This window comes from Orcinus orca, chromosome 21 (assembly GCF_937001465.1).
Source record: "Orcinus orca chromosome 21, mOrcOrc1.1, whole genome shotgun sequence".
Lineage (NCBI taxonomy): Eukaryota > Metazoa > Chordata > Mammalia > Artiodactyla > Delphinidae > Orcinus > Orcinus orca.
This window is the reverse complement of record NC_064579.1, coordinates 9,710,581-9,738,317: the sequence shown is the minus strand read 5'-3', so window position 1 is coordinate 9,738,317 and position 27,737 is coordinate 9,710,581. Positions and strand designations below refer to the sequence as shown.

The 27,737-nt window shown below is 40.2% G+C and overlaps 1 protein-coding gene across 3 annotated transcripts in view; it reads right to left on the bottom strand.

Annotated features, from left to right (window-relative positions):
• Nucleotides 1–27,737, bottom strand: part of FUT10 (fucosyltransferase 10) — a 242,347-nt gene that overhangs the window by 29,673 nt on the left and 184,937 nt on the right. The gene's annotated exons all lie outside the window — the stretch shown is intronic.

Genomic DNA, 27,737 nt, shown 5'->3' with positions numbered 1-27,737 from the left:
CTTCCCTGGTGGTCCAGTGGTTAAGACTTTGTGCTTCCACTGTAGGGGTCACAGGTTTGATACCTGGTCAGGGAACTAAGATCCTGCATGCCGCGTGGTGCAAACAAAAAAAAAAAACCCAAAAAACAAAAAACACCTCCCGTGACCCTCAAGTTCTCATTTAGGAGAAATAATGCCAATTTGTCTTGCACTGGTTGCTACAAGTATCAAATGATATACAATATGTATAAGCATTGTATAAATGTAGGTTATTGTTATTCTTGCTGCGCCTTTGTTTGAGGATAAATATTACATCCATCCATCACCTGTTTTGAGGCAAATTGCAAAGACAGCTTTCTTGTCAAGACTAAAAATAAAGCACAAGAGAGACTTGGTGTTGCCCAGGAGAACATATATGGCTATTGAAGTTTGCACTTTCCAAGGAAGCCAATAAAACGAAATAAGGACTTATTCCACTGACACCGTAATGTCCTTCTCAGTCGTAACCCAATTTGCTCCATTTGTCTTCCTACAGAAGTGGAAATTTGTGCTGCATAGAGAAGCGCATTCAACTTCCTCTCAAGGTTTATTGGAACATGGGGGGCATTGACTGACAGGGAAAAGAAGCCTAGGGCTGAGGGAAGTACTGGGAAAAAATCCTAAACGAGCTAGAACAATTGTGAGCCTGGCGTTCCTGTTTAAAATTTTAGAGAGCAGGACTTCCCTGGTGGTCCAGTGATTAAGACTCCACGCTTCCACTGCAGTGGGCACGGGTTTGATCCCTGGTTGGGGAAGATCCCACAACCTGCCATGCAGTGTGGAAAAATAAATAAATAAAATTTTAGAGAGCAAAAAAAGAAACTTTAATAAAACATGCCCTTAACAAAGATTCTTACCCTTGGCTTCCTAACCATTCAGGGACATTGTAACTGATCAGGACCCTATGGGGCCTTCCCAGGACAGGCCTTCCTCCAAATCCTCTGCTTTAGCTCCTCTCTGAAGTACCTAGATAACAGTGTTTGATGCACATTTCTGAGTCGTTCTACAGATGTGAAAAACCCCCACTAAAGATGTTAACTACTGGATGACCCAAGCACATTGCTCCAGGAGGCCTGGGGCCTAAGGACTGATCACGTTAACCCTGTGACCCCACCCTGCTACCTCACCAGCAGCCAATCAGAGAACTGTGCATGAGTTGATCACATACCCTGTGACCCCGCCTCCCTCACCTGGCTTTTAAAGATGCTTTGCTGAAACCCTTCAGGGAGCTCGGGGCTTTCTTAGGGTATGAGCCACCCCTCTCCTTGCAGGGCCCTGCAATAAATCTTTCTCTGCTCCAAACTCCAACGTTTTGGTGTGTTTGGTCTCACTGTGTGTTGGGCACACAAACTTATACTAACAACATCTCTGATTTTCTCAAACAGTAGTGTATAGTTTCTGAAAATGCTTACAAGCAGATTGTGATTATGTCACATTCACTCTAAAATACATAAATATATGTCTTACATAGAGGAAGTAAGATTATTCTGAAATCATTCAGTGGTATGCATTTCTCCTTATTCAAGATGGGGGAATCACTCCAGAAAAATTTCAGACCAGCGCCAGCAGGGACCATCCAGCTGAGGGTTCCCAAATTACGGTCCTCAGACTCCTAGAGTCCTATCAGCTATTTTAAACATTTCCAAAAAGCATAATGAAGATGTTATACGCCATTAGATCACCCCCAATGATCTTAGCAGGACCTTTAAATCCACTTAGTGTCAGTCACTCCATTGCATCAGAGACTCTGTTTGGCAGGCATAGCTAGTGTAAAAATGAAGAGTCACTATTTTATAAACAAAAATTTTTAAATGGGTGAACAAAGGATGCAAAATGAGTCCATGTTGGCTAAAAGGCTGAAAAACAATCTAGAACAATCTAGAACATTGACCTAATTTTTTTTTTTTTTTTTTTTGCGGTACGCGGGCCTCTCACTGTTGCGGCCTCTCCCATTGCGGAGCACAGGCTCCGGACGCGCAGGCTCAGCGGCCATGGCTCACGGGCCCAGCCGCTGCTCCACGGCATGTGGGATCCTCCCGGATCGGGGCACGAACCCGTGTCCCCTGCATCGGCAGGCGGACTCTCAACCACTGCGCCACCAGGGAAGCCCCACTGACCTAATTTTATAGACGGGGAGATTTAGACTCGGTATCACCCGCTCAGTTAGTGGCCAGCCTGGATTGGGACTTGGCTCTCCTGGCTCCTGGTCCAACACTTTCCCTCCAACCCAAACTCTCTATTTGCATGGAGTTGAAAAGGGGCTGTCTAAACAATAACAGGAAAACAAGGCCCTCAGTCTTTATTTATACATTCAGCAGACAGTTATTGGGCCCTACTGTGTGCATGCTGTGGCCAGGCCTGCCTTTGTTGGGGACACAAAGGTGAGACAAGACCCTTAAAGGATTTAGAGCCCCAGGGAGATCACTGATTTACATAAAAAAGAATGAAAATGGTAGGTGCTGTCAAAGAGATAAAGGTGATGCCCTGCAAGGATTAAGAAAGTATAAGGCATAGATTGTTTTGGTTTTAGGCCAAAAAAATGTGTTAGCATATTAAATAGCATTTCCTATCAAAGTGCCCAGCTACACCCAATACTGGTCACTTTTCACCCAGGAAGGCAAATTCCTTTCCTTCCATCCTTTTCCTTTTATTTCGGATATAAAAATCTTACATATCCTTAAATTAAGGCTCAGTTCAAATATCGGTTACTCTTATGTGTTTTTCCTAATCGTCTCAGTCATAAACAGCTTCCAGAAACTCCTGGAGCACTGAGCATTCCCACTACACACATGACGCTTTATTACAGAAAGCCTGATATTGTAGTTATGCGTATATAGGGGTTTTGGTCTTGGCCACCTTTCTGACTTCATATCTTAAAACCCTACCATATTCTCTTTACCTTCAATCCAAAATAAATAAATGACTTGAGATTCCCAAGCATCCTATTTACCTCCCATTTTCTTGCCTTTATCCCTACAGTTCTTTCTTTCTGGAATGCCTTTCCTCCTTTTCATCTGCTCAGCATCATTTCCTCCAGCAAACCCTTCCTGAGACCCTACACAATTCCCTAATTCGCTTACACTGCTGGCATGGGGTCTGACAGGAGACAGAGCTGTCTGGTAGGTTACATAGGGGCCAGGAGCCCTGAGACAGATTTCCTCTTACCATTGTCACCCGACAGGAGGTGATGTCCCAGAGGAAAATCCAGAGGTCAAAACCAAAATATGCGGAAAACGGGGCAATCATTACACAGGGGCAGACAGAAAGGAGGAACCAAGGAAAGAGCTGAAGTGGGTGGTTTAGAAACCTTGTAAACCCAAAAGGAAAAATAGCAGAGTGAGAAAATGGTGAGTACCCTGAAGGAAGAGCTTGAAGATCCCTAGAAATGGTTCTCCAGCTTTCAGTCTGAACAGTGTGCTTGAGTTGGAGAACTAAACGGTATGTGCCCTTTTTCTGTCCTTCCTCCGGGATCTACGTTAGGATAACATAATCCTATAACAATCTTGCGAATTTAGAGTTTCCCCAGAGATTCTTGCACTATAACTTTCTTCTCAGTTTTGGCTAACTTCTGTGGCATGAGAGAGGCAAGCAGGTATAGGGAAATAGCTGGAAGGAAGTTCTTTCTGCCATGAACAGAAGCGACTGGGGGTGTTCATGCAGTGAATGGGAATAGGCAAAAATTGTGGTATTGAAGTAGGTGACCAGTGGAGTTTGGGTGACAAACCGAGGTGCTTCACAAAAAAATGCATTTACGCTATTAAATTGGAAAGATTAGATTTCTATGGTGTCGATGAAATTTCTAAAGTGTAGAGGGGTTTGGGGGAACCTGTCTCTATCTAAACAGTTGAATCACCTGGCATTGCTCTCACAGGATTAACTAAAGGGGAATTCTGCCCCATTCAGTCAACTCGGGAAGGATCAAAATGTTCATGACTTGGAAAAACAACCATCACTGGTCACTGAAGGGCATGTTCAGTTCACACCAGAACTCAACTAGTAGTCGTGCATCTGAAAGACACAGCCCTCCAGCTCAATTCATGTCTCACACTGACAGCTCCACTCACTTTCCCAACTTGTCTGCAATTCCCTCAAGTAAATCTATTGCCAGGCCGCTGATCTGCACTATTTTGATAAAGCCGACTGATTGGGTGCAGACATGCAAAACCTCTAAGGGATTCCCTCTAAAATCAAACTAGGTGCCACTAATGGAAACCAGGGTGCTGAGTAATCCATGAAGGTAGAAGATCTCTTGGGGGAGCTGTCATAGCTATGAGTTGGAGAGGTTTAGATCTGGCACTCACGTCTACGCCCTATGCCTTGTGCTGACAGACTAGAATGAGGCTTCTAATGGATTGCTTGTATGCCTACATCAAAAGCCAGGAGTGGGTGGGAATATAAGAGACCATCTACAGAAGCCAAGCACAATAAAAATAGAATCTCTGTAGGGACGCAAGCATCAGTACATTTTACAATTCCCTAGGTAATTCCGCTGTGCAAGCAAGGTCGAAGACCACTGGCTTTTCATTTAGTGTATGGAGCTGTGGGGCAGGGCGCTGTGACCTGGAGGGGACATGAAGGTCAAAGCTAGAAAGCAAAGTCTATGTTTGGTGGTCAGTCCAAGGTGCCTGTTCCAAGAGTGTCTGGAAAAGAGTAAGCCCAGTAGGAGGTGTTGCAGAGAGGACAAAAGCAACGCAGCCTGACATTTTCCCAAGACAGAGTGTATTTCCATGTGCTGTCTTTGTACACAGCTGTCACGAGAGCATGTAGCAGCAGAGGACACCGCCAGGCAGTTAGTCCCTCCTTGTTCTGTCTTCCCAATATATTTCATGCTTGCTCGTCTATCCTAAGACCCATCATACTGGATTCTAATTACTTACATGTCTGTCTTTCCTACTAGACTAAAAGTTTCTTTCTTAAATCAGAGGCTATTGTCTATTTTTTCAATATCTTTGCCTACCTACAATGTTTCCCAGCTTAATAAATCTTTGTTGAATAAATGAAATTTATTTGTGTGTGTATTACTCTCAGAGCTTTTGCATGCAGTGTTAGGTACTCTCTTTCTCTCTTGCCATTTATAAAACAAGGAATTTGAAACATTTAGATCAAAGGCACAGAAGAAATGACACATGCATTTCTTACTGAGAGGTCTAGAAAATCAGGTAAAAGCCTTCCCTTTAAATAGCTCAGCTCATAAAAGTAAACACATGCCTTGTATCAGAACAGGGAGACATTAAGTTCAGACTAGACATCCTTTGATGCTATGCAGACCCCAAAGTTAAAGAGCAGGCAGGAAGAGATTTTAATTCCCGTCTATGATTTATAATTAATTTATAAGGAAAAAGTTGCATTATTAAAAATGTCTCTAAAAAATTATCTGCTTCAAGAAGGTGGCTACATGATGTAAATGAAAGTGAACAGAGAAATTATTCTAGGTTCAAATATTTCCCAAGGCTGCCTCAGCCATTCTTCTCAGTTGTATTGCTGTTCTGTCAAATAAAACTAACGTATGTTCATAAAAAGAATGACCTGCTTACCTGGTTACTGCTATTAAATTCAAGTGCTTTAATAAAAGAGATTGTGGTACTTCCCTGGTGGCGCAGTGGTTAAGAATCCGCCCGCCAATGCAGGGGACACGGGTTCGATCCCTGGTCTGGGAAGATCCCACATGCCGCGGAGCAACTAAGCCCGTGCGCCACAACTACTGAAGCCCGCGTGCCTAGAGCCCGTGCTCCACGACAAGAGAAGCTACCGCAGTGAGAAGCCCGCGCACCGCAACAGGGAGTGGCTCCTGCTCGCCGCAACTAGGGGGAGCCCGCACACAGCAGCGAGGACCCAACACAGCCAAAAATGAAGGAATAAATAAATTTAAAAAAAAACCTCTATGGAGCTAAAATATAATTTTAAAAAAAAAGAATACAAGCAGTGGAGAAGGTAGGTCTGACCCCTGCTTGCATGGAGTTTACACTTGGAGGTGGGGGAGGAGGGAGAAAGAAATTAAGTGAAACAACAAAGAAACCAACAAATGCAAGCTGTAACAAAAGCAACTGAAGGGAAAAAAACAAGTCCATGAAACACAAAGAGGCCAACTGGTTCAGGAGAATTTGCTGTATAGAGGAACCACTTAAACAGAATGCAGAGTAAAAGGAAGCACGTGGGAGAGATGCTGCGGATAGGGCAAGAATGATTACTTCTAGGGGGTAGAAAGGCAGCCGGTTACTATGTCCCTGCAGGATGAACAGAGAAAGAGGTCTTCAGATTTATCATGAACAGGGATTAAGATCAGGGGTCCAGGCCAATTCAGGGCTGGGTTATCAGACAGAAATCAGGCCAGAGAAGATCTGAGGCAGAGGGGAAGAGCAGCTCCAGTTAGAGTCAGTGAGCTTTTGCTGGATCAGAAACTTGAAATAATGACAAGTCTTCGTCCAAAGACACCATCTCAGGATAAACCTTCCTGGACCTTAAAGAGACCAAATCTATTACGACTTTGATACCCGCATCCAAAGCCCTGTCCTCATCCACACAGAGTGCCTCAGAGCCCAAGCTGGCCAAGACTGTCACATCTCCTCTGCAGATTTGGAGCTCAGCTGAGGAATTCAAGTTCCCTGTTGGCTGGGAAGCGCCGGTCTTGCAGTTCCGTGGACCCTTTCCCATCGTCTTTCTTTGGAGCCCACCATTAACCTTCTTCTTTGGCCCTCCAGCATCCTGTACAGGGGTTCTGACATCAGGGCACTCGATACAGTCTTGTCAAACTGAAGGGAAAGAAGCTCCTAGCGCTGAACTTGCAAAAACTCCCAAAACAACACAAATACGGCAACCCACAGAATGACGTAACAAGTGCCTGCGTATGTCAATGAGGGTTATTTTAAAGCATTCTGTACAGACAAATGGGTGACATTGGCTGTGCTTGTATGAGGAGACGGGGAGGTTTCATGTATTTAAACACACACTTTTGGCTTTCCTAAGCACCGGAGCACATTTTCTCGGGCTACACTTAGGCAGGGGGTTTCCATGTTTAAGGAATTAGGAATTACTGAAAAGCACTTTGCAAAAACTTGGCAGCAAATCCAGAGCCACAGTCTGAATCGGATTTTTAAACTTCTAATATTTCTTCAGTGTAACCCTCTATGAAAGGAGTGCTCAGGGGAGATCAGAACGCTAAATGGAGTGAGGATTTTGTAATTAAGTAATCAAACCTAGAAGAAGGAATTTTAGATGGCAAAATCTAGAAGAAGGAATATTAGAACAGCAGTGAGAAGACCTCTGTTCTATTCTGGTTTTACCACTTTAAAACCCTAAGGCACTGGGTAGCGATTAATCCCTCTGAGTCTCATTTTTCCCATTTATAAAGTGGAGAAAATAATGCCCACTCTTCCCAGACTACTAGCTGGGATAATTATAAGAAATGAATGTGAGTGTGTGTGTGTGTGTGTGTGTGTGTGTGTGTGTGTGTGTATACATCAAAAAGTATAAAGGATAATAATAATGGGAATGCTATGAGGAGAACACTGAAGACATTAAAACTTCCTTATGTTAACATTTTCAACTTCAGAGATAAGCAACCCCCTCATACCTGCTCTCCAGGTGATTTTCAGATGCCCTCTGGGCATGACAGATGCCTAAAGCTAATTGTTTCTCTTGTAAACCCTTTCCTGAATTCCACAAAAGTTTGCTTTTCTGGCAATCTCTCTTCAGAGTTCCTGTCTTGACCTGTACAAAGTCATTTTCGTTCTAGATTGTGACTTAAAGTGTTTTCTGCTGCACCTGAGAATCCCACATTTACTTCCAAACTTCTTGCCACAGAGGGCTTTTATCTCTGTAGGTGTGCCTCTAGGTGTCTGGACAAATTCTGGGAAGCAAGTAGTCCCTCCCAAAGTCACAGCTTCCTCCTGGTTCTACCACGAGGGAAATCTGCCATTCATCTCTGGCCTCTGTATTTCCTGAGTTGGAAGTTAGATCTACCCCACTGCCTCTCAACTATCTGGGTGGATGGGGTGGGGTGTCACACCTGCAGCCCTTGGATGGCTGCCCACGAGTCTTCTTCACCAGGTAAGGGATGCGCTTTACAGCATATCACTCTTTACAGATGTCCTCTCCTTCAAAAATCTTCCCTCACCATTGTCTATTCCCAAACTAAGTGAATAAGGTACAATTGTCAAAGAACTGCTATTCAAAATTTGCTTTGCTAAATACCACATATGTGTGTTTGTCTTCCATTCTCTTTTATACCTGATTTTATCATACTGGCATCTCATTCCAATATCCTATTGCAGGTGGAAAGGACCATCCCACATTTACCTCTACATTAGATAAGGATATGACCACGAGCGCTGTGCCATTCAGATTGCAACTCTTGTTCCGTAGTCATCTTTTTCTTTCTCAAATGAGCCCGCAAATTGTGCTACTGAATTGTCAGCGTGAACTTGACTTTAAAGACAAGAAGTTGTCACTGGTCCAAGGTCATCACGTTCTCACATCCATCACAGAGGCAACTGTGCCCTTGATGATGTCTCCCGGTCATGTCTTGAATATAAAAATATCTGATCAATTTGAAAGATGTTAAATAGGAACAATTCTAAGGCCATAATTTTGAATAAAATAGATTTTTAAAATAAATTTATTTATTTATTTTTGGCTGCGTCGGGTCTTTGCTGCGTGCGGGCTTTCTCTAGTTGCGACGAGCAGGGGCTACTCTTCGTTGCAGTGCACGGGCTTCTCATTGCAGTAGCTTCTCTTGTTGCGGAGCATGGGCTCTAGGTGCACGGGCTTCAGTAGCTGTGGCACGTGGGCTCAATAGCTGTGGCTCATGGGCTCTAGAGCGCAGGCTCAGTAGTTGTGGTGCAAGGGCTTAGTTGCTCCGCAACATGTGGGATCTTCCCAGACCAGGGATCGAATCCGTGTCTCCTGCATTGGCAGGCAGATTCTTAACCACTGCACCACCAGGGAAGTTTTCAAATAAAACTCCCCTTTCCCTCACCGCTCAACTCTCTTCACTTTTGCATACACCGATTTCATCAATATTGCTTTTAAAAACAACCAAACCTTGCCCAGAAATGAAATAATGAATTAAATCTGAATCTGATTATGCCTCTATATCCACCTTCCAAATTAAGTAAATACAGGGGACTGGAGAACATGTTAAAGGAAACTACAGAAATGTGATCAACAAAATCCACATATGGGAGACTTCACAGGACAAAAGACCTGTTTTCTGGAAAAGCAACAACAAAAACAAATAGCAAGAATAAAAAGAAAGAGATTGAGGTGAACCGCATGAAACCTCATTGAGGTGAACAGCATGAAAGAGATTTTAAGTGATATGTCAACCGATTGCAAGATATGGACTTTATTTATATCCCAATTCAAACACACCCCAGAAAAAAATGTGAATCAGAGAAATTTGAACACTGCTTCATATTTGATAATATTAACAAAATACTATTATTTGAAGGGTGATAATGCTTTCTGGTGATTATGTTTCTTTAAAAAGCATCCTTATCCTTTAAAGATTCATACTGATATGTTTATAGGTAGAATTACACAATGTTTGATATTTGCTTCATAATAACACAGTGGTAGGGTTAGAGAGAAAACAGGATTGGCCATTTTAAGACAACAGAATATATATGTATTGGTCTCTGCTCCTGGCTCCTGGCACAGAGCTCCTAAAACCCTTGTGATAATACTAGGAGCATCTCTTTTTCTATATTTGTCTTTGATCCCCATCCCGACACAGGGCTCCTTGATCCCTTGTAAACTTCTAAGCGATAAGAGCACTAGGAGTGTCTCTCTTTTTTTTTTACTGAGGTGACCCTGGGTGAACTCTTGAATGGTTCCTGGATGAGGTCTGGTCACCAGAAAGACCAAGCCATGATCAGAAGCTTGGAGTTTTCAGCCCTACCCCTAATCCTCCAGAGAGGGGAGAGGGGCTGGAAATGGAGTTAATAATTGATCATACTTACGTGAGGAAGCCTCCATAAAATCCCAACAGTACAGGGTTCTGGGAGCTTCCAGGGTGACAAACACACACACACCTGGAGGGTAACATACCCCAACTCCACAGGGACAGAAGCTCCTATGCTTAGCACTCTCCCAGACCTCGCCTTATATATCGCTTCATCTGGCTGTTTATCTGTATCCTTTATCATACCCTTCAATAAACTGGTAAATGTAACTGTTTCCTTGAGTTCTGTGAGCTGCTCTAGCAAATTAATCAAGCCCCAGGAAGGAGCCTTGGAAGCTCTGATCTACAGCTGGTTAGCAGAAGCATAGGTGATAAGCTGGGCTTGCCACAGGCATATGAAGTGAATGGGGCAGTCTTGTGGGACTGAGCCCTCAACCTGTGGGACCTAACACTATCTCCAGGCAGGTAGGATTTGAATTGAGTTAAACTGTACGACAGCCAGCTGTCACAGAGAAATGCTTGGTATGGGGAAAATCCTCCACATATTTGGCAACCAGAAGTGTCAGAAGTGAAGTGCTCTGGGTGAGTCGTCAAGGAGAAACACAGAAGAAACACACAGTAGGGAAGATCTAGAGTTCTTTCCTACTCAGGAAGAAAAAATCTGAGTTTTTCCATTATCGCCATGATTTGATCATTGTTGAAGCTGGATGATGGTACAAGAGGGTTTATTATACTAGTCCTCACATTTGCATACTTTTGAGATTTTCCATGATAAAGTGTTTTTGAAAGCCAGCTGAATAATTTGCTAACCAGATGATTGAATAAACATTCAGCATTTCAGCTGGCTGTGTTGATGGAATGTGGACCTGCTCAGAGTAAGGTGTTCGATTTATGCTTTCCTTTATTTACCAACAGCATAAAAACAAAAAGGTGCAGATGTAGAATGCTAATGGAAGTACTGCAATGTCTTATACCACAGAAGTGACTTGCTTAGTGCTTTACTACAAGGTGAGTGGAGAGAATGCATACCATCGTCCTTTGATTTGGGACAGGGAAGGTTCCTTTCTTCTCTGTAAGAGAGACTAAGAAAAATGCAACGTAACAATCCACTCTGGCTTTGAAGTATGGTGACTTTGCTGTTGTTATTAAGGTCCTTTTGAGAGTGTGTTGGATTCTACACACTATGTGAAGATAAAGTACAGCTAGAATTCATTAAAATGCCATCCAAGCAATGGAAATAGAGCTGAGACTGGGAAGAGATATGAGAAGAACTTCAATAGTTTCTGTAACACTTTATGTCTTTTCAAGTCTGATAGGAAGAAATTTTAGCATTGCTGTTCTCAGTACCAGGTATACAGGTATTTGTTACATGTCTCCATTTTTCTTTTATGTTTAAATATTTTATTATAAAACATACATAAAGTTTTCCTGAATTTGCTTTTTTTTAAGTGATTTTTAAAAATTAATTTACTTATTTATTTTTATTTTTGGTTGCATTGGGTCTTCATTGCTGGGTGCGGGCTTTCTCTAGTTGCGGTGAGCAGGGGCTACTCTTTATTGCAGTGTATGGGCTTCTCATTGCGGTGGCTTCCCTTGTTGTGGAGCATGGGCTCTAGGCACAATAGTTGTGGCACACGGGCTTAGTTGCTCCGTGGCATGTGGGATCTTCCTGGACCAGGGCTCGAACCCGTGTCCCCTGCATTGGCAGGCGGATTCCTAACCACTGCGTCACTAGGGAAGTCTCCTGAATTTGCTTTTACATGAAGCTTGAGACATGGAACAGTAAATATAATCAGTACAATTTTGCACTCTGGAAGCCAGGATAGACTTTTACATGTATTGTGATTGACAATATCATGGAGAAGCCTCTTTCACTCATCTCACCCCACCCCGCAGTGTTAGCCACATTGCCTCAAAAGAAACCAAAGATGTAATCAGACGAATAAATTGCCACGTCTTAAAATGCAAACACTGTTAAGATATTAACTGCCACTCAACTCTTTGTGTAATAGCATGCATCCTTCCCGTGGTCCAGCTCATTCATTCCAAACGTGAGGACTTGACTCTAAAGAAGCCACAGAGCCCATGTTCTATAGCTCCTCGTATACACTGGGCATTGCATGTAGGCTGAATAAATAGTATGTCTCACAAATACATGTGCTATCATATTTCAAATAGAGAAAATGTTGGGATTAATAAAATATGAATTTGTTTAAAACCTAATGGAATCTAAAATATCTTTCAGTCATTATATATTATCTCAATCAATGTGTTAATAAAGGTATGAAACCCATCATGAAGGAAATCAAAATTTGGGAATCCCTCCAAATCATCTGGAAGGACAGTACTTCACTCTTTTTGTTGGTCTCATAGTATTCCGTGATGTGGATGTACTGTAGTTTAGTCAGCCCTTCCTATATCCATAAGCTTTCTCTTTGGCCACTTGGCTGAAGTTCCTTTGGCCGCTACAAACAATGGTACAGTATACATCCTCTGACATATGACCATACAAACGTGCGCTTGTGTTTCTGTGAGGTAGATTCCCAGGAGTGGGATTTCTCAGTTGAAGGGGAAGTGTATTTTAGGTTTTAATAGATGTTTCTATGTTGCCTTCTAGAAAAGCTGCAGAGCTTTGCAACTCCACGGACAACGTACAAGAGAACCCTAGTCTCTGTATCTTCACTAGCAATGGGTTTTATAGCTCTATTTTTAAACTGAATTATAGTTTATTTACAATATTATGTTTAAGGTATACATCACAGTAATTCATTATTTTTGCACACTGTATTCCATTATAGGTTATTACAAGATAATGGGTATAATTCCCTCTGTTATACAGTATATCCGTGTTGCTTATCTATTTTTTATATATAGTAGTTTGTATCTGTTAATCCCATACCCCTAATTTGCCACTCCCCCTTACCCTGTCCGCTGTGGTAACCACAAGTTTGTTACAGCTCTTTTTAATGTCGCCAATTCAATGGATATAAAGTGATATTTCAAATGTTTGTTGATCACTGGGTTTGTTTTTCTGTGAATTTAAAAAAATTTTTTATTTGAACCTTCTCTACATTTTTCTATTATATTGTGAGTCTTTTTCTTGTCACACTATAGGAAATCTCTCTACTACAGAAATTGCCCCATATATGAGGTTGCCCACTCCCACCTCTTAGGTCACCCTCTATCATATCATAAAATCTTATTTTCTCCATAGTAATTACCACGATTTGAAATTATTTTGTTTGGGAATTCCCTGGTGGCCCAGTGGTTAGGACTCTGTGCTTTCACTGCTAAGGGCGCAGGTTCAATCCCTGGTTGGGGAACTAAGAACCCACAAGCTGTGTGGTGCATCCAAAAAGAAAAAAATTATTTTGTTAGTTGTTTCTTCACTGTCTCTTTGAACAGAATGTAATTCTATGAAAGCACAAATTTCTCCTTTCCTCTTATAGCTCCCTCGCCTATGACAGCGTATAACACAAGACAGGCCCTTAACTATATTTATTGAATAAATAAATGAGAAATGGGCAAGAAATAATTGACAGATTCATACAGACCCAAGGACTAGTGATAAATGTCATAATTATAGCAACCACATACTCCAAATTTTCTGGAACCGTTTTGATTATTTGTTCCCTTAATTATACTTGTGCTTGTCAGACCATGTGCCCTAAGGTTTGATTCATACACTTATGTATAAATTATGCGTGAACATAGATGAGAAAACAATGAATCATCCTTGAGGGATGGTTAGGAATGGGAAAAACAAGAGTGATATTAGGAGTTTGCCACGAGACCAGAAGTAAAGGCATGAAGGCAGATAAAACAGATGGTCAAGGACACAGCCGTGGGAAATCAACAGACATTTATGGGTGAACAATTAAAGAATTAAAGAATGCAATGTGTATTTGCATTTGGAACTGAGAAGAATTGTGAATAGAAAGATATGTGACGATCAGGTTGTAGAAAACACACACGAAGCTGAGGAATTTACACATTTTCTTATAGGAAATGTGGAGTCATCAAAAGTTTTTCAGGGGGGGTGACATAATCATATTTATGATACAGGAAGAACACTCTGGTGGCAATGCTGTGAATTAATTAGAAGGGGAAGAGAAGTTTTTATTAATCATGGTCCTTCCCACCGTCCTAAAATAACTTGTGCCAGCTAGTCTAAGTGTATTTTATGGACAGCATTTTTAATAGAACTAGCAGGGTCAGCACTTATTTCCCAAATCAGGTGACAAGACACTCTAACTTTTAGCCATTAGCTTTTGCTGCACAAATTTTTTTAGCTTAAGAATAAAAACCATAGGAGTTGCATTAATTTCCTCAATGAAGTGGATGCTTACATTGACTGAGAGTGATGTTCATTTTCTGCCAAACTATATCACCCTCCTCTTCTAATCCAAGATTTCTGAAATGCTCCTGAGGAATTTTGTGTGCCAGGTACTGTGTTTGACCTACACCTAGAAATAAGTTTAGTTGGTTAGATTAATATTAGGAAATAGCATTATCTAGTCTTAGCCTGTCACCTTTCTGAGTTAGGGTTAACGTATCTGCATGGTAAAGTTATGTCTATTTAGACCAAGATAAAGGGACATATTTGTCTTCTTCTTTTGTTAGTTTAATAAATCTCAAATCTTTGGCATGAACTTTCCAATCTGGATTAGACATTGACCAACTAAAGTGGTGAATTGGCACGTCTCCCTTTGGATGGGTAGTAGTTCTGTTTGCAAGCATCATTTGATCCTCCTTAAATGACTGAAGAATGGCTCTTCTGACAAGGTAAACCACACTGTACTGAGAGAGTGCAGTCGAGTTAAAAGGACATGACTTTGGGGTCAGATATTCCTAAATTTAAATCCCTTCTGTGTTACTTAGTAGTTGAGTAATATTCATTCAATACATGGTTGAGAACTATTTTATGTCAATTACTGGTCTAGACATGAGGGGTTGAAAACTGCCTATAAGGAGTTAGAAGTCTAGTAAGAGAGAAGGACAAGGAAATCAACCTTGTACGTAGAATAGAGGAATGAACTGGGAGCAATGGTGACACAAACAAGAAGGTAATCAGAGAAGGCTGCTAAGCAAAACGGCACCCCAGACCAAAGGAACATAAAGAACAAAAGTGTAAAGGCATGCCTAGGAACGGTGTGTTTGGTGACCCCCAAAACCGTGACGCCTGCCTTATTTATATACAAACAACTTGTCTGTTTTCACCACTGTAATGGCCGGCACCTAAGACTGGCTCTGATACACAGTTGGAGCACAATAAATATTTGGTGAAATAATATGAGAAGTAAAAGATGTGCTGAAAAGAGTGAGAGATAAAGCTAGAAAAACAGGCAGAGGACAGATTATGGCTGGGTTTCAATTTCAAGATGAGACGTTTTGATTTCTATTCTGTATCTGAATACTTTCCAACCTTAGCTGAGGATTACATTTGTCTGAATTCTGGATCACCTGTTAAAAATACAGACTCCAGAATTCTCCTCAGAACTGAACCCAAATCTCTAGAAAAGAAGCATGGGTGTCTGTATTTTACCAGATTTTCATGGGATGTAAGTATTCTAATGACCTGAGTGTTCGAAGACACTGGATGAGGCAAAAGAGTCTGAGGGCCTGAACCAAAGACAATAGTAGATCAATAGAGGAAATGAGAAAATAAATATGTATAGTCTATGCTAATTAGGTTGATCTGTCAAGACCCAGTGATCATCGGAGAATAACCAGAGAGGCATCTACGATTCTGATTTGAGTCCCTAGGTTACATTGTTAAGAAATACAATAAAGAACGCCTGAAGAAAAACTAGCCTGGAAGAGGAGATAATGGATTTTAGACAAATTTAAAGTGCTTATTGTCAAACCACGGGTAAGGTGCAGAAGGTAAGAGAAAAATGGAACTGGATCTTAAGAGAAAAGTCTAAGCTTGAGTTATACAATGGGATAACATTTAAAAGACGTCCATCTGTTCAGATTGTCCCAGTAATTCACGCTATGAAATCTGTCATATGACATAGCTCCAGTGGCGTACTGGCAAATGTTTACCAACTGGCTCTCAGGGGGTGAGAGTGAAGGAGCCCTGATTTGTCGAATTCACTATGGCAGATTTCAAGCTACCAAACACATCACTGAACATGAGGTTAGGGAGAAAAGTGCACAGTTGGTTCTCACCACCAGTGGAAGCTGGCCCCAGCACACCATGATTGCATAGTCCCCCTCTGCCCCCCAGAAATTCGCTTATAATTTCCTGTGGGTCACTTTCCCTAATAAGTCCTTACTCCAGTAAAAAAATTTCCCATCCTAGCACTGAACACAATACTATTTTTAAAAAGTCAACTCAGTACATTCAGATAAAGACATTTCTTCCCCAAACATCCCATCTGTTCTTCACAGCCCTCCCTAGGTTGCCGCACTCTGTCCAGGTGTATCGTAATCCCATCAGAGCTGGTTCCTCTTTAACTCTTTGGCCTCTCCAACCACCATCAAAGGAATTAAGCGGCCACTGTAGAGCCGCTGATTTAGGGGCCAAGTGCTAGGATTGTTGGATTCCGGTGGCTAGCTACTAGCTAGGCTTACAATTCCTAGGTTCCTCTCATCTGCTTCACTCGCATTTGCATCTTTGTTCTGCTGAAAACATTCCACATCGTTCACTTCCCTCCTACTATGCAGTCTGGCAAAGAAGCTTTTGTAATCGCTTCCTGAAGGGTGGGGGAGGAGATTGGGATCCAACAAGAATTCAATAACCATCTCCGCTTGTAACTAGTTCATGCTTATAAGGAGACTGCAACTCTCTCTGGCGTTATGTGGCAGAACAGTCAGAATAAGTCTGAGGTGTACCAGAATCTCAGAGCACACTATCTCCACACTGTTTGTCTTTAGGACACAGGTGACAGATTACGGTGTGACCTCCCCAGTTGTTTTATCTTTACTTGAGTGCTTGTTGTGTGATAGACTAATTTTCTTTCAGCATTGTAAAGATGGCATTTCTTTTATTTTTTTAATCTAACTTGCATCATTTCTTTTAAGACACCAGCTAACAGACTATTGATCCTTTTAAAAGTGTCATTTTTTTTGTCTAGCTATTTTTGAGATTTTCTCTGTCATGGTTTCAGCCGCCTTATTTTGAGGCACCTCTGTGTGTTTTTCTTAGTATTTATCCCACTTGTGGTTCTAAGTACTTCTTGAATCTATTGCTTAATTTCTTCCATCAGTTGTGGGAAATAGTCAGCATTAGCCAGCCCTTTGACCACTGCTTCTGTCCCGTTAGCTTCCTCTGCCCCATATGTGACTCTATCCTTATGTCAGACTCTTACTCTCCCATGGATCGCTTATGCATTTTTTGGAAATCTCAATGTCTTCCTTTCTCTATTCTTTGTTCTTGAGATTTTCCTTCTGGCCTTCTTCCAATTTATTAACTCATTCTTCTATCGTATCTAATCTTATATTAAACTTAGCTATTAAGAACTTAGCTTCCATGACTGTGGTTTTCAATTTTATAATATCAGTTGATTTAATTTTAAAAATTGATCCCTATTCTCTGCTGATACTCTCCAGCTTGTCATCTATCTTCTTGAACATATTCGTCGTAGTTATTTTAGCATCTATATCTAATAAGCCTGATAACTGGATCAACTGTGGGTCTGTATGCGTTATGTGTATCGATTTTTGTCATCTTTGATTTTGATAACTTATAATTTTTACTGATGCACACTACTGGCTACATTTTATTAAATGACATTGTGTCATGAAAAAATGTAGAGATTATGGACGGTATTATCGTCTACCTGAGAGGATTTATGTTAACTTTGGGCAAAAATTTGAGTAGGAGCAGCTGATCTTACTCTGTCTGATCAGAAATAACTTATTCAAGACTGGATTTCAGTCTCTGAAAAGCCTATTTTGGGTTCTCCATTACTCCTAGGATGTAGACCTTCAGGAGTTTTAACTGAAAGCTTGGTAAGTTTACAGGGACCCTGAACTCTAAATATTGTCTCCCTAGCACTATGAGGCTGAAAAATACATCTGCTTAGCTTCCTGGCCTCTCAGCCCTTAACCTCTTATGAAGAGACATATGCTTTGGTGGGAAAAAGTAGTGCAGAATATCAGACTCACTCTTTTGCGTTTTTCTTCACTTGGGGATCTTGGGTCACCAAATCCTTGTAATCTCTCAGCTCCGATGTCCCCTCTGCTCCATGAGGCCAAGGAAAGTTCTAATTAGCTTCTTTGCCTTTTGCCGCCTAACTCCTTGATGAGCTGCTGAGCTTTTTACATCATGCAGTTTATGAATCAACACATAAGAGGAATAATGACATAAAATTCTGCCCTTGTCTCAGTAAATTATCTTCTCTCTGAGATCTCAGTAAAGCAAGTCGTGGATGCACTGACAGCTCTCAGATGCCTTCGAGTTGATTTTCTTCTGTGTTTTATCCAGGTTTTCTAGTCGTTCTCTGAAGAAGGTTGTTTGGATATAAACTATTTCATCATATCCAGAAGCAGAAGCCCAAGACAGTGAAAGGGAGTTGTAGTCTAGATATACATTGAAGGTCAAAACAAAGGACTTGCTCTTTCACATAAACTGAAGCATGAGAGGTGAATTAAGGGCTATATGAAGGCCGTTGGCCTCAGCTACTGGAAGGGCTGAGTTGTAATTTATGGATATGGGAAAAGCACATGAGAAGAAGGCTTGTCAGGGGAGTATCAGGAGTACATTTTGTGATGGCTGCTAAAAAAATAAAGAGAAGATTCCAGAAGGCATTTTGGTATATGAGTCTGGAGTTCAGAGAAGAGGTACAGTGTGGGGATATAAATCTAGAAATCGTGAGCATATGTTTGGCATTTAAAACCAAGAGAGTAGGTGAGGTCACCAAACGTATGAGTATAGATAGAAAAGAAAAAAAGATGTAAAGAGTAAGTCTGGGGAACACTAACATTTATGTAAATGTCAGGGAGATGAGGAGAGACCGGCAAAGAAAGTAAGAACTTAAAACGAGAGACTAAAGAAAACCCAGGTGAGTGAGATGTCCTGGAATCCAAATGGAGCAGCTATTCCAAGGAAACCATAGTAAATCATGCGTCAAGTACTACTGGAGGACAAAATAAGACTGAAAAACAACCACTGGGTAAGCAACATAGAGTCCTTAGTGATATTTATGAGAGTCATTTTAGAGGAGAGGTGTAAAAGTCTGATTGCAATGAGTTCAAGATACAATGGGAGGAGAATTTTTTCCCAGGTAAGTTACATCAGGGAATTAGTTCTTGCTGTTTATCTTATTGGAGTTCACAGAAAAATATCTCATCTAAAATTCATCTGATTTCCTAGAACAGATTGACATGATTCCTGTAATCTCATCAATGATTCTTTTTTTGAAATTTTTACTGGAGTATAGTTGATGTACAATGTTGTGTTAGTTTCAGGTGTACAGCGAAGTGAACCAGTTTTTTTATATATATATATATATATATATATATATATATATATATCTCCATTCTTTTTCAGATTCTTTTCCCATATACGATATTACAGAATGTTGAGTAGAGTTCCCTGTGCTATACAGTAGGTCCTTGTTGTTTATCTATTTTATATACAATAGTGTGTATCTGTTACTCAGCCATAAAAAAGAACGAAATAATGCCATTTGCAGCAACATAGATGAGCCTAGAGGCTATCTTACTAAGTGAAGTAAGTCAGACAGAGAAAGACAAATATCAATATTACATAACTCATCACTGATTCTTTAAGCATACCTCCTTTAATGCTATCTTCAGGATCTGTTCATGGCTGAAGATCATTTTTGCCCTAAAATAGTTAATAATCAAATGTCTGATGTAAAGATTTCATATCGTGTCCACACCCCCCCAAACTATTATCTGGGCCCTTAGGCAATATTGTGCAGTGATGAAAAGAAAGGAACTTCTAGAACACGTACTACAATAAACACTTGTCCTGGGAGGCTCCTTAACAGTTACTTCTGCTTTCCCAATTCTGGACTTGCAATATTTCCATGGACTATTCCAGCCAAAATTCAAAGATATCCCTGCAATGAGACTAGCACACCCTGAGGAAACACACACACACACACACACACACACACACACACACACCTTCTAGTGGTCACTTCTGAAACTATAATATTCACCCTAAACAAACTTCAGAGCTCAGGCCCACACAAAAGGAGCTCTTGTGAACCTTGGAAGGAGAGGGGTATCCTTGAACCTAACACTCTGGCAGATGGATCATACTCTGCCCTTCCTCCTCTAGACAATATTTATTTTCTCAAAAATACTGAATTAGGGGTGGCAAACTCATTGATTTATTTTCATGCCCACCCTTCTTCAGATATCTCTCTTGAAATCCCAGAGGACTCCACCACTAAAAGAACCTCCCAGACCACCACCAGCATTATCCTCCTTGTAAACATCTGACTCAGTATTTTGAATCCCTTCCGGGTTAGAGGTCATGCTGGAGATCAGAGTAAGAAATTGCGTTCATTCCGTCTCTAACAACAAAGATGTCACTTTAAGTGATTACTCTCCATCCTCACAATGTGTGGTGTGGTGTATTATTCAGGACATGCTGCCCGCTGGAAAAAAAACACCCGCAAAATTGCAGTGACTGAACATGATCAAGGTATTTTCTTGCTGATATAAATTCCAAGGTAAACATTCCTGGCCAGGTGATTCTCCAAGCTGCACCTCAGGAACCAGGCTACTTCCATCCTGTGGCTTCAATGTAGCCCTGACAGATAAAAGAAGGGGATGAGGAGTTGCACAAAGGTTCTGTGGCCAGTCCTGGAAGTGGCATGCATCACTTCTACAACATATAATTGACCAACAGTGGCCCGCACTATTTTAATCTAACTTCAAGAGAAATTGAGAAATGCAATCTTTTCTGTGCTCAGGAAGAGAGAGATGATTGCTGAGCATCTAGTCAGTCTCTGCCAGACTTCCTCTGGCCACCAAATTCTCAGCTCACTCTTGCCCCTACATACAAAGCACACTCACCCTCTCACCAGCGAAGACCCCAAAGTCACACCCAATCACCACATCTAGGTGAGTTTGGATCTCCAGGTGATGCACAGTTCTTCCAATAGGGCTATTTATGGCTCCTTGTGTTCTGATGGTCTATGAATTAAAAGATAAGTTATCTGCCCACCACCACACACACAGCCAGTACACAACGGTGTAACAGAGCCAAGATAACAGTAATAAACAGCCCCATTTACAAAGGGAACACATGGAAAAGCCTAGAAGTCAATGGTCTACAGCAATACTGAAGTCATTCTGGGCAGAAAATGTGAAGGATTCCAAAATGGTGATAGGAAAAGTTGTTTGATAAGGTTTTTCTTGTGTTCTCCAAGAGGAATACCACTGTCCATCCTTCTTTGTGGCCCTGCTTCTTTCCTCTGTGACCTTCACCTTGTCCGCTATCCTCTTTGGCCACATGTGAAGTGGGAGAGAGGGGGCATGTCTTTTTTGGGAATGCTGGAAGTTAGCCTCCCTCATGCTTACAGAAGTGTGGAGTCCCAGTGGTTGTTTGAAGTCTAAAGCGGTCAAATCAGGTTTTTTTTTTTTTTTAATTTGTTTAGCATGTGGCTTATTTGGAAATAAAAATTCCTCAAAAACTTAATAGGCTTCTTCTTTTTCCATTACACATATTTTCTTTGCCCTAAACAGCACCTTTTCTGATCACAGTTTTTGTCTTGTATGGAAACCCAATCTCTTATTCCTCAAGAGATATTAAAGTCCTTGAAATTTTTCAAAAACAAAAAACTTAATAGGCTTCTGACCAATTTGCTTCCCAGCAGTTGTAAGTGCCAGAAACCACATTCAAAGATCTTCCCTAGACATAATTCCCAAATACGTTTTATCTCTCTGCTTCTTTGCCACCATAAGAATCTCTCAATTTAATAATAGCTACTTGAGGCTATAACTTTTAAGGAGAATACCCTGTCCTTAAACTGATCTTTTTTTGTGAATCATTTTATTCACCTGAAAAGATTTACTGGACTGCTAGTGCTTAAAGTTTTTTTTTTTTTTAATTTCATTTTTCACGGTTTAGAGTCTACAAACAGCTGACTTTTCAACTCTGCAAAACTGAATTTCGAGACTCTCTCTATTCCCTTTCATTTATGCTTGCAAACTAACCATCTATTTTTCAAGCATTTTCTTGGCCAAACGCAGCCAATAAAAACCACACTCCACTGGGGTTATATTTCTCAATTCTTCACCTGGAGTTCAATTTCAATAGGCACGTGTTACCTTCCAAGTGTTCACAGGAAAATGTTTTACCAAATGTCTTGCCACCGCATAACAAGGTTACCACTTTTCCAGCTGTCAGTTTCAGTTTCTTTACTGACCACAGCCAATCACTAAGCTAATAACATAGATTTCATATTTTTGTTATGAAAGGACTCCACTTCAACATATAAATATTTGTACTTGAATAGGTTAACTGCTGTAGCAGACAATCTAAAATCTTACTGGCTTAATGCAATTAAAAAATTTTTTTAATTCAAGTTCAGTGCAAATATTCCTGGTTTGGTGGTTCTCTTGAGTTGTTCTCTTGCAAGTTGTGCCTTAGTAACACAAGTGCTTCTATCTTATGGCTTTGCCATTTTACAAATTCAAGGTAATCCTGGAATAATCCAGTCCTCAGATGGGGTAAGAGAGAGGAGTGTAACTCAGAGGATTTATGACCATGCCTAAAAGTTATACACATCAATTCTGTACACATTTCTTTTTCCAGCCCCAGCCTAACAGCAAAGAAAGCTTGGAAATAAAGTCTACCCATGTTCCCAGGAAGAGGAGATAGAACTGGTGAGCGTCTAGCCAGCTTTGAAGTAAATGCATCTAGAACCAGAGATTATCCTAATATTGGAAAGTAAAAATTATCCAATTCTAAAATATGCAACAGAGACATATAGAAAAACCCAACCTGAATCCTGAAAATGTACCTATTTTATTTTATTTTATCATTTTTCAAAAAATTTTTGGCCACACCACACAGCTTATAGGATCTTGGTTCCCCAACCAAGGACTGAACCTGGGCCATGGCACTGAAAGCACTGAGTCCTAACCACTGGACTGCCAGGGAATTAATTCACTGTACCTCATTCATATATTAGCTAAAATGCATTGAGAATTTACTATTTCTCAGGCATTCTTCCAACTGTTTTATAATTATTAAATCATTAGTCTTTAAGATAAGCCTACGAGGTGGATGCTATTATAATGCCCGTTGTATAGATGAGGAAACTGAGGCACAAATGGATTGGGAAACTTACCCAAAGTCTCACAGGTTGTAAGTGGGAGGAACAGAATTTGATCCCAGGCAGCCTGGTTCTAGAGCACAGACTCACCCATTACACTGCTTGGCCCTTTCTGATTTATTCACGAACTTCTCAGTTTAATACACTACTGCCTAAGGGCATATTCTTTCTTCCCCTCCTCCACCCAGGATGCCATTCCCAGTCTTGTTTGTACACTTGTCCCCACTGATTCTGTAGAACCTACTCATAATGTATACTTGTACCATCCTATAACTGTGTTAGTGGAAATTTTGGGAACAGAGATCATCATCCAGTCTATAGAGTGATAAGGGAAGAGGACAAAGGGCAAATTCAAGAATTTGCACATACATTTAGAGGGTAGTAAGAAGAAAAAGCCAGCCCATACCTGACATTTGCCAAGTCTGGGGCAAAAGTCCAAACAAAGGCCCACTTTCTATAGGTTTAAGACTTAAAAGTTATACATAGAATGAACACACTGTTAATTAAAATACATTGATTCTCCTACCTTGAAAAATATATTATCATAACGTTCCAGAATGCTAGATTGAATTTAGAATTCTTGGACTTGAAATTCCATGCCAGAATGTGGTGCTTGGGGAGAAGCTGGCCCCTGATGTTCCACCTCCCTTCTTTTCCCACCCTGGATCCATCTTATACCACAAGGGGCCTCTGAGGCATATAGGTGGATATTTGGGCTTTGACCACATCATCCCAGCAAATAGCCCCTCCTAGGTCCTCCATCAAGAGAATGACTCAGGGAAAGGCCAGGCTAGAAGCCAGCTTGTGCTGTCCAAATAGGAAACTCCTGGGTTCTGATGATCAAGAATATGGTCTAGATGGAAGGAGAACACAGGTTTTGGGTGGGAATATCCTTTTTGCCACACAGAATCCTCACACTGTAGGGAAGGGCACTGCCATAGAAGGGCCAGAGCAGGACCACTCTCTGCAGAGTAGGACTGAAATCCTTGATTTTGCCTCTGACCATGAAGGAGTGACTGGGGTTGAATTTATTCTCCGGCCTCCAGCAGGACACTTGGATTACAAATAATGTTAAAGGAAGTCCTTCAGGCATAAGAAAAATACCAGCGGATGATTTAAACTACACAAGGAATGAAGAATGCCAGAAATGATAAATATGTGGGGAAATATAAAATATATTTTTCTCATTTTGAATCCTTTGAAATGTAATTGACTAGCTAAAGATATACCATGAAAACACTAATCTACAAAAAGCTGGAGTGGCTATATTAATATCAGAAAAAGATTTCAAAACAAAAATATATTGTCAGGAATAAAGAGAAACATTTCATAATAATAAAGGCACTAATACATCCAGAGGACATAACAATCCTCAACTTTTATGTACCGTTATTAATAACAGAGCTTCAAAATACATAAAACAAAATTGGTAGCACTAAAAGGGGAAACAAACAAATCCACAGTAATAGAACTGTAAAGAGAAATAAAATCATAATTATATTAGCAGATCACAACATTTCTCTATTAGCAATTGATGGACAAGTAGATGAAAAATCAGCCAGAATATAAAACACCTGAATTATCACTTCAACCAACTTTACCTAATTGACATTTATGAAACACTCCACATGGCGTCAGAATACACATTCTTTTCCAGTGAACATGTAACGTTCACCAAAATAAACCATATTCTAGATCACAAAACAAGCCTCAAAAAATTTAAAGGGATTAAAATCACACAAAAGTATCTTCTCTGACCATAACCAAGTTAAACTAAAAATGTCTAACAAAAGGATATCTGGAAAATCCCCTAAATAATGCAGAAATCGAATAACACACCTCTAAATAACACATCAAGAAAAAAATATCACAAGAGAAATTTAAATTTAAACTGAATGAAAATGCAAAAATGTATGAGATGCAGCTAAAGCAACATTTAGAGGATTTTTAACATTAAATGGTTATATTAGAAAAGAATGTGTCAAATCAATGATTTAAGATTCCACTTTGAAAAACTAGACAAGATAGATCAATGCAACAGAAGAGAGGCCAGAAATAGATCCACATATTTTTGGTCAATTGTTTTTTCACAAAGATACCCAAGTAATTCAATTCAGAAAGAACAGGCTTTTCATCTGATGGAGCTGGAACTATTGGATATCCATACATTAAAAAAAAAAAAATTAAGCTTGATTCCTAACTCTCACTCTATATACAACTTAATTTAAAATGAACCATAGACCTAAATATTGGACCTAAAACTCTAAAACTTCTAGAAGAAAATGTAGGAAAATACCTTGTATCTAGAATACTTAAAAACTCTTACAAATCAACAAAACAAAGAGAACCGCCCAACTTAAGAAATGAGCAAAAGATTTAAACAGGACATATCACAGAAGAAAGACAAATATGCACATGAAAGGGTGCTTGGCTTCATTAGCCATCAGGGAAAGGCAAATTAAAAACCAGAAAGAGTTACCACTACACATCCACTAGCACAGCTTAAATTTTTAGAAGACTAAGTGCTGGCAACAATGTGGAGCTATGGGGACTTCCCTGGTGGTCCGGTGGTTAAGACTCTGTGCTCCCAATGCAGGGGGCATGGGTTCGATCCCTGGTCAAGGAACCAAGATCCCACATGCCAAAAAAAAAAAAAAGAAAAGAAAAAGAAAGGGAGTTAAAGAATGTGGAGCTATGACTTGTTTATGGTTTCCTTTGCTGTGCAAAAGCTTTTAAGTTTAATTAAGTCCCATTTTTTAACTTTTGTTTTAATTTCAGTTATTCTAGGAAGTGGGTCAAAAAAGATCTTGTGGTTTATGTCAAAGAGTGTTTTTCCTATGTTTTCCTCTAAGAGTTTTATAGTGTCTGGTCTTACATTTAAGTCTTTAATCCATTTGGAGTTTATTTTGTGTATGGTGTTAGGGAGTGTTCTAATTTCATTCTTTTACATGTAGCTGTCCAGTTTTCCCAGAACCACTTATTGAAGAGGCTGTCTTTTCTCCATTGTATGTTCTTATCTCCTTTGTCATAAATTAGGTACCCATACGTGCATGGGTTTATCTCTGGGCATTCTATACCATTGATCAGAGTGAAGTAAGTCAGAAAGAGAAAAACAAATACCACATGTTAACGCATACATAAGGAATCAAAAAAAAAATGGTACTGATGAACCTAGTTGCAGGGCAGGAATAAAGATGTAGACACAGAGAATGGACTTGAAGACACAGGGTGCGAGGGGGAAGCTGGGGCAAAGTGAGAGTAGCATCGACATGTATACACTACCGAATGTAAAATAGTTGGATGGTGGGAAGCAGCTGCGTAGCACAGCGAGATCAGCTCGGTGCTTTGCAATGACCTAGACGGGTTGGGTAGGGAGGATGGGAGGGAAGCTCAAGGAGGGGATATGGGGACATATGTATGCATATGGCTGATTCACTTTGTTGTAAAACAGAAACTAACATAGTATTGTGAAGCAATTATACTCCAATAAAAATTATTTTAAAAAAAAAAGAATGTGGAGGTATGGAAACTGTCATAGATTGCTCAGGAATGGAAGAGGGTGTAACCACTTTGGAAAACGGTTTGGCATTTTCTTATAAAGTTAAACATCTACTCACCATAAGATCCAAATATCCCACTTTGAGATATTTACTCCATAGAAAATTATTTTTAATTTTTACTGGAATATAGTTGATTTATTGTACAATGTTGTGTAGTGTCAGGTGTACAGCAAAGTGAATCAGTTATACTCTATTTTTTTAGATTCTTTTCCCATATAGGTTGTTACAGAGTACTGAGTAGAGTGCCCTGTGCTATATAGTAAGTTCTTATTAGTTATCTATTTTATATATAGTAGTGTGTATATGTCAATCCCAGTCTCCCAATTCATCCCTCCCCTCCCTTATCCCCAGGTAAACCTCATAGAAACTAAGACGTATGTCCACACAAGGACTTGTATTCAAATGTTTATAGCAGTTTTATTCCTAACAGCTCAAAACTAGAAACAACACAAATGTCCGTTGCCTGGTGTTTGCATAATAATCATACACTTCTCAGCTATAAAAAAGAACAAATTACTGCTATGGAACAACATGCCTGAATCTCAGAACTGCGATGCTATGTGGAAGAATCCAGACACCAAAGACTAAATACTGTAGTTTCCATTTATACACAATTTTAGAGAAGACAAAACTACAATGACAGAAAGATTAACTGTTGCCAAAGACCAAGAATAGGGGGAGAAGATTGATTCGAAGAGGCAGGAGGCATTTTGGGGGAAGGGAAATGTTTATGATTATGGTGGAAGTTATAGGACTCTACGTATCTGTCAACACTTAAATAGTTAACTACATTCGTAGCATGTGATATCTGAAGCATACAAAAGAACATATAAAGATAATATAGTTAATACATATTGAGATATAAATAAAATGAACACTGGTGATACTGCCACTTGAGATCTAGAGCGTTACAGATATTGTTCCTCCTTATGCCAACGGATTTTTTTTTAACAAAAAATGAATGACTACCTAATCTTATTATAGTTA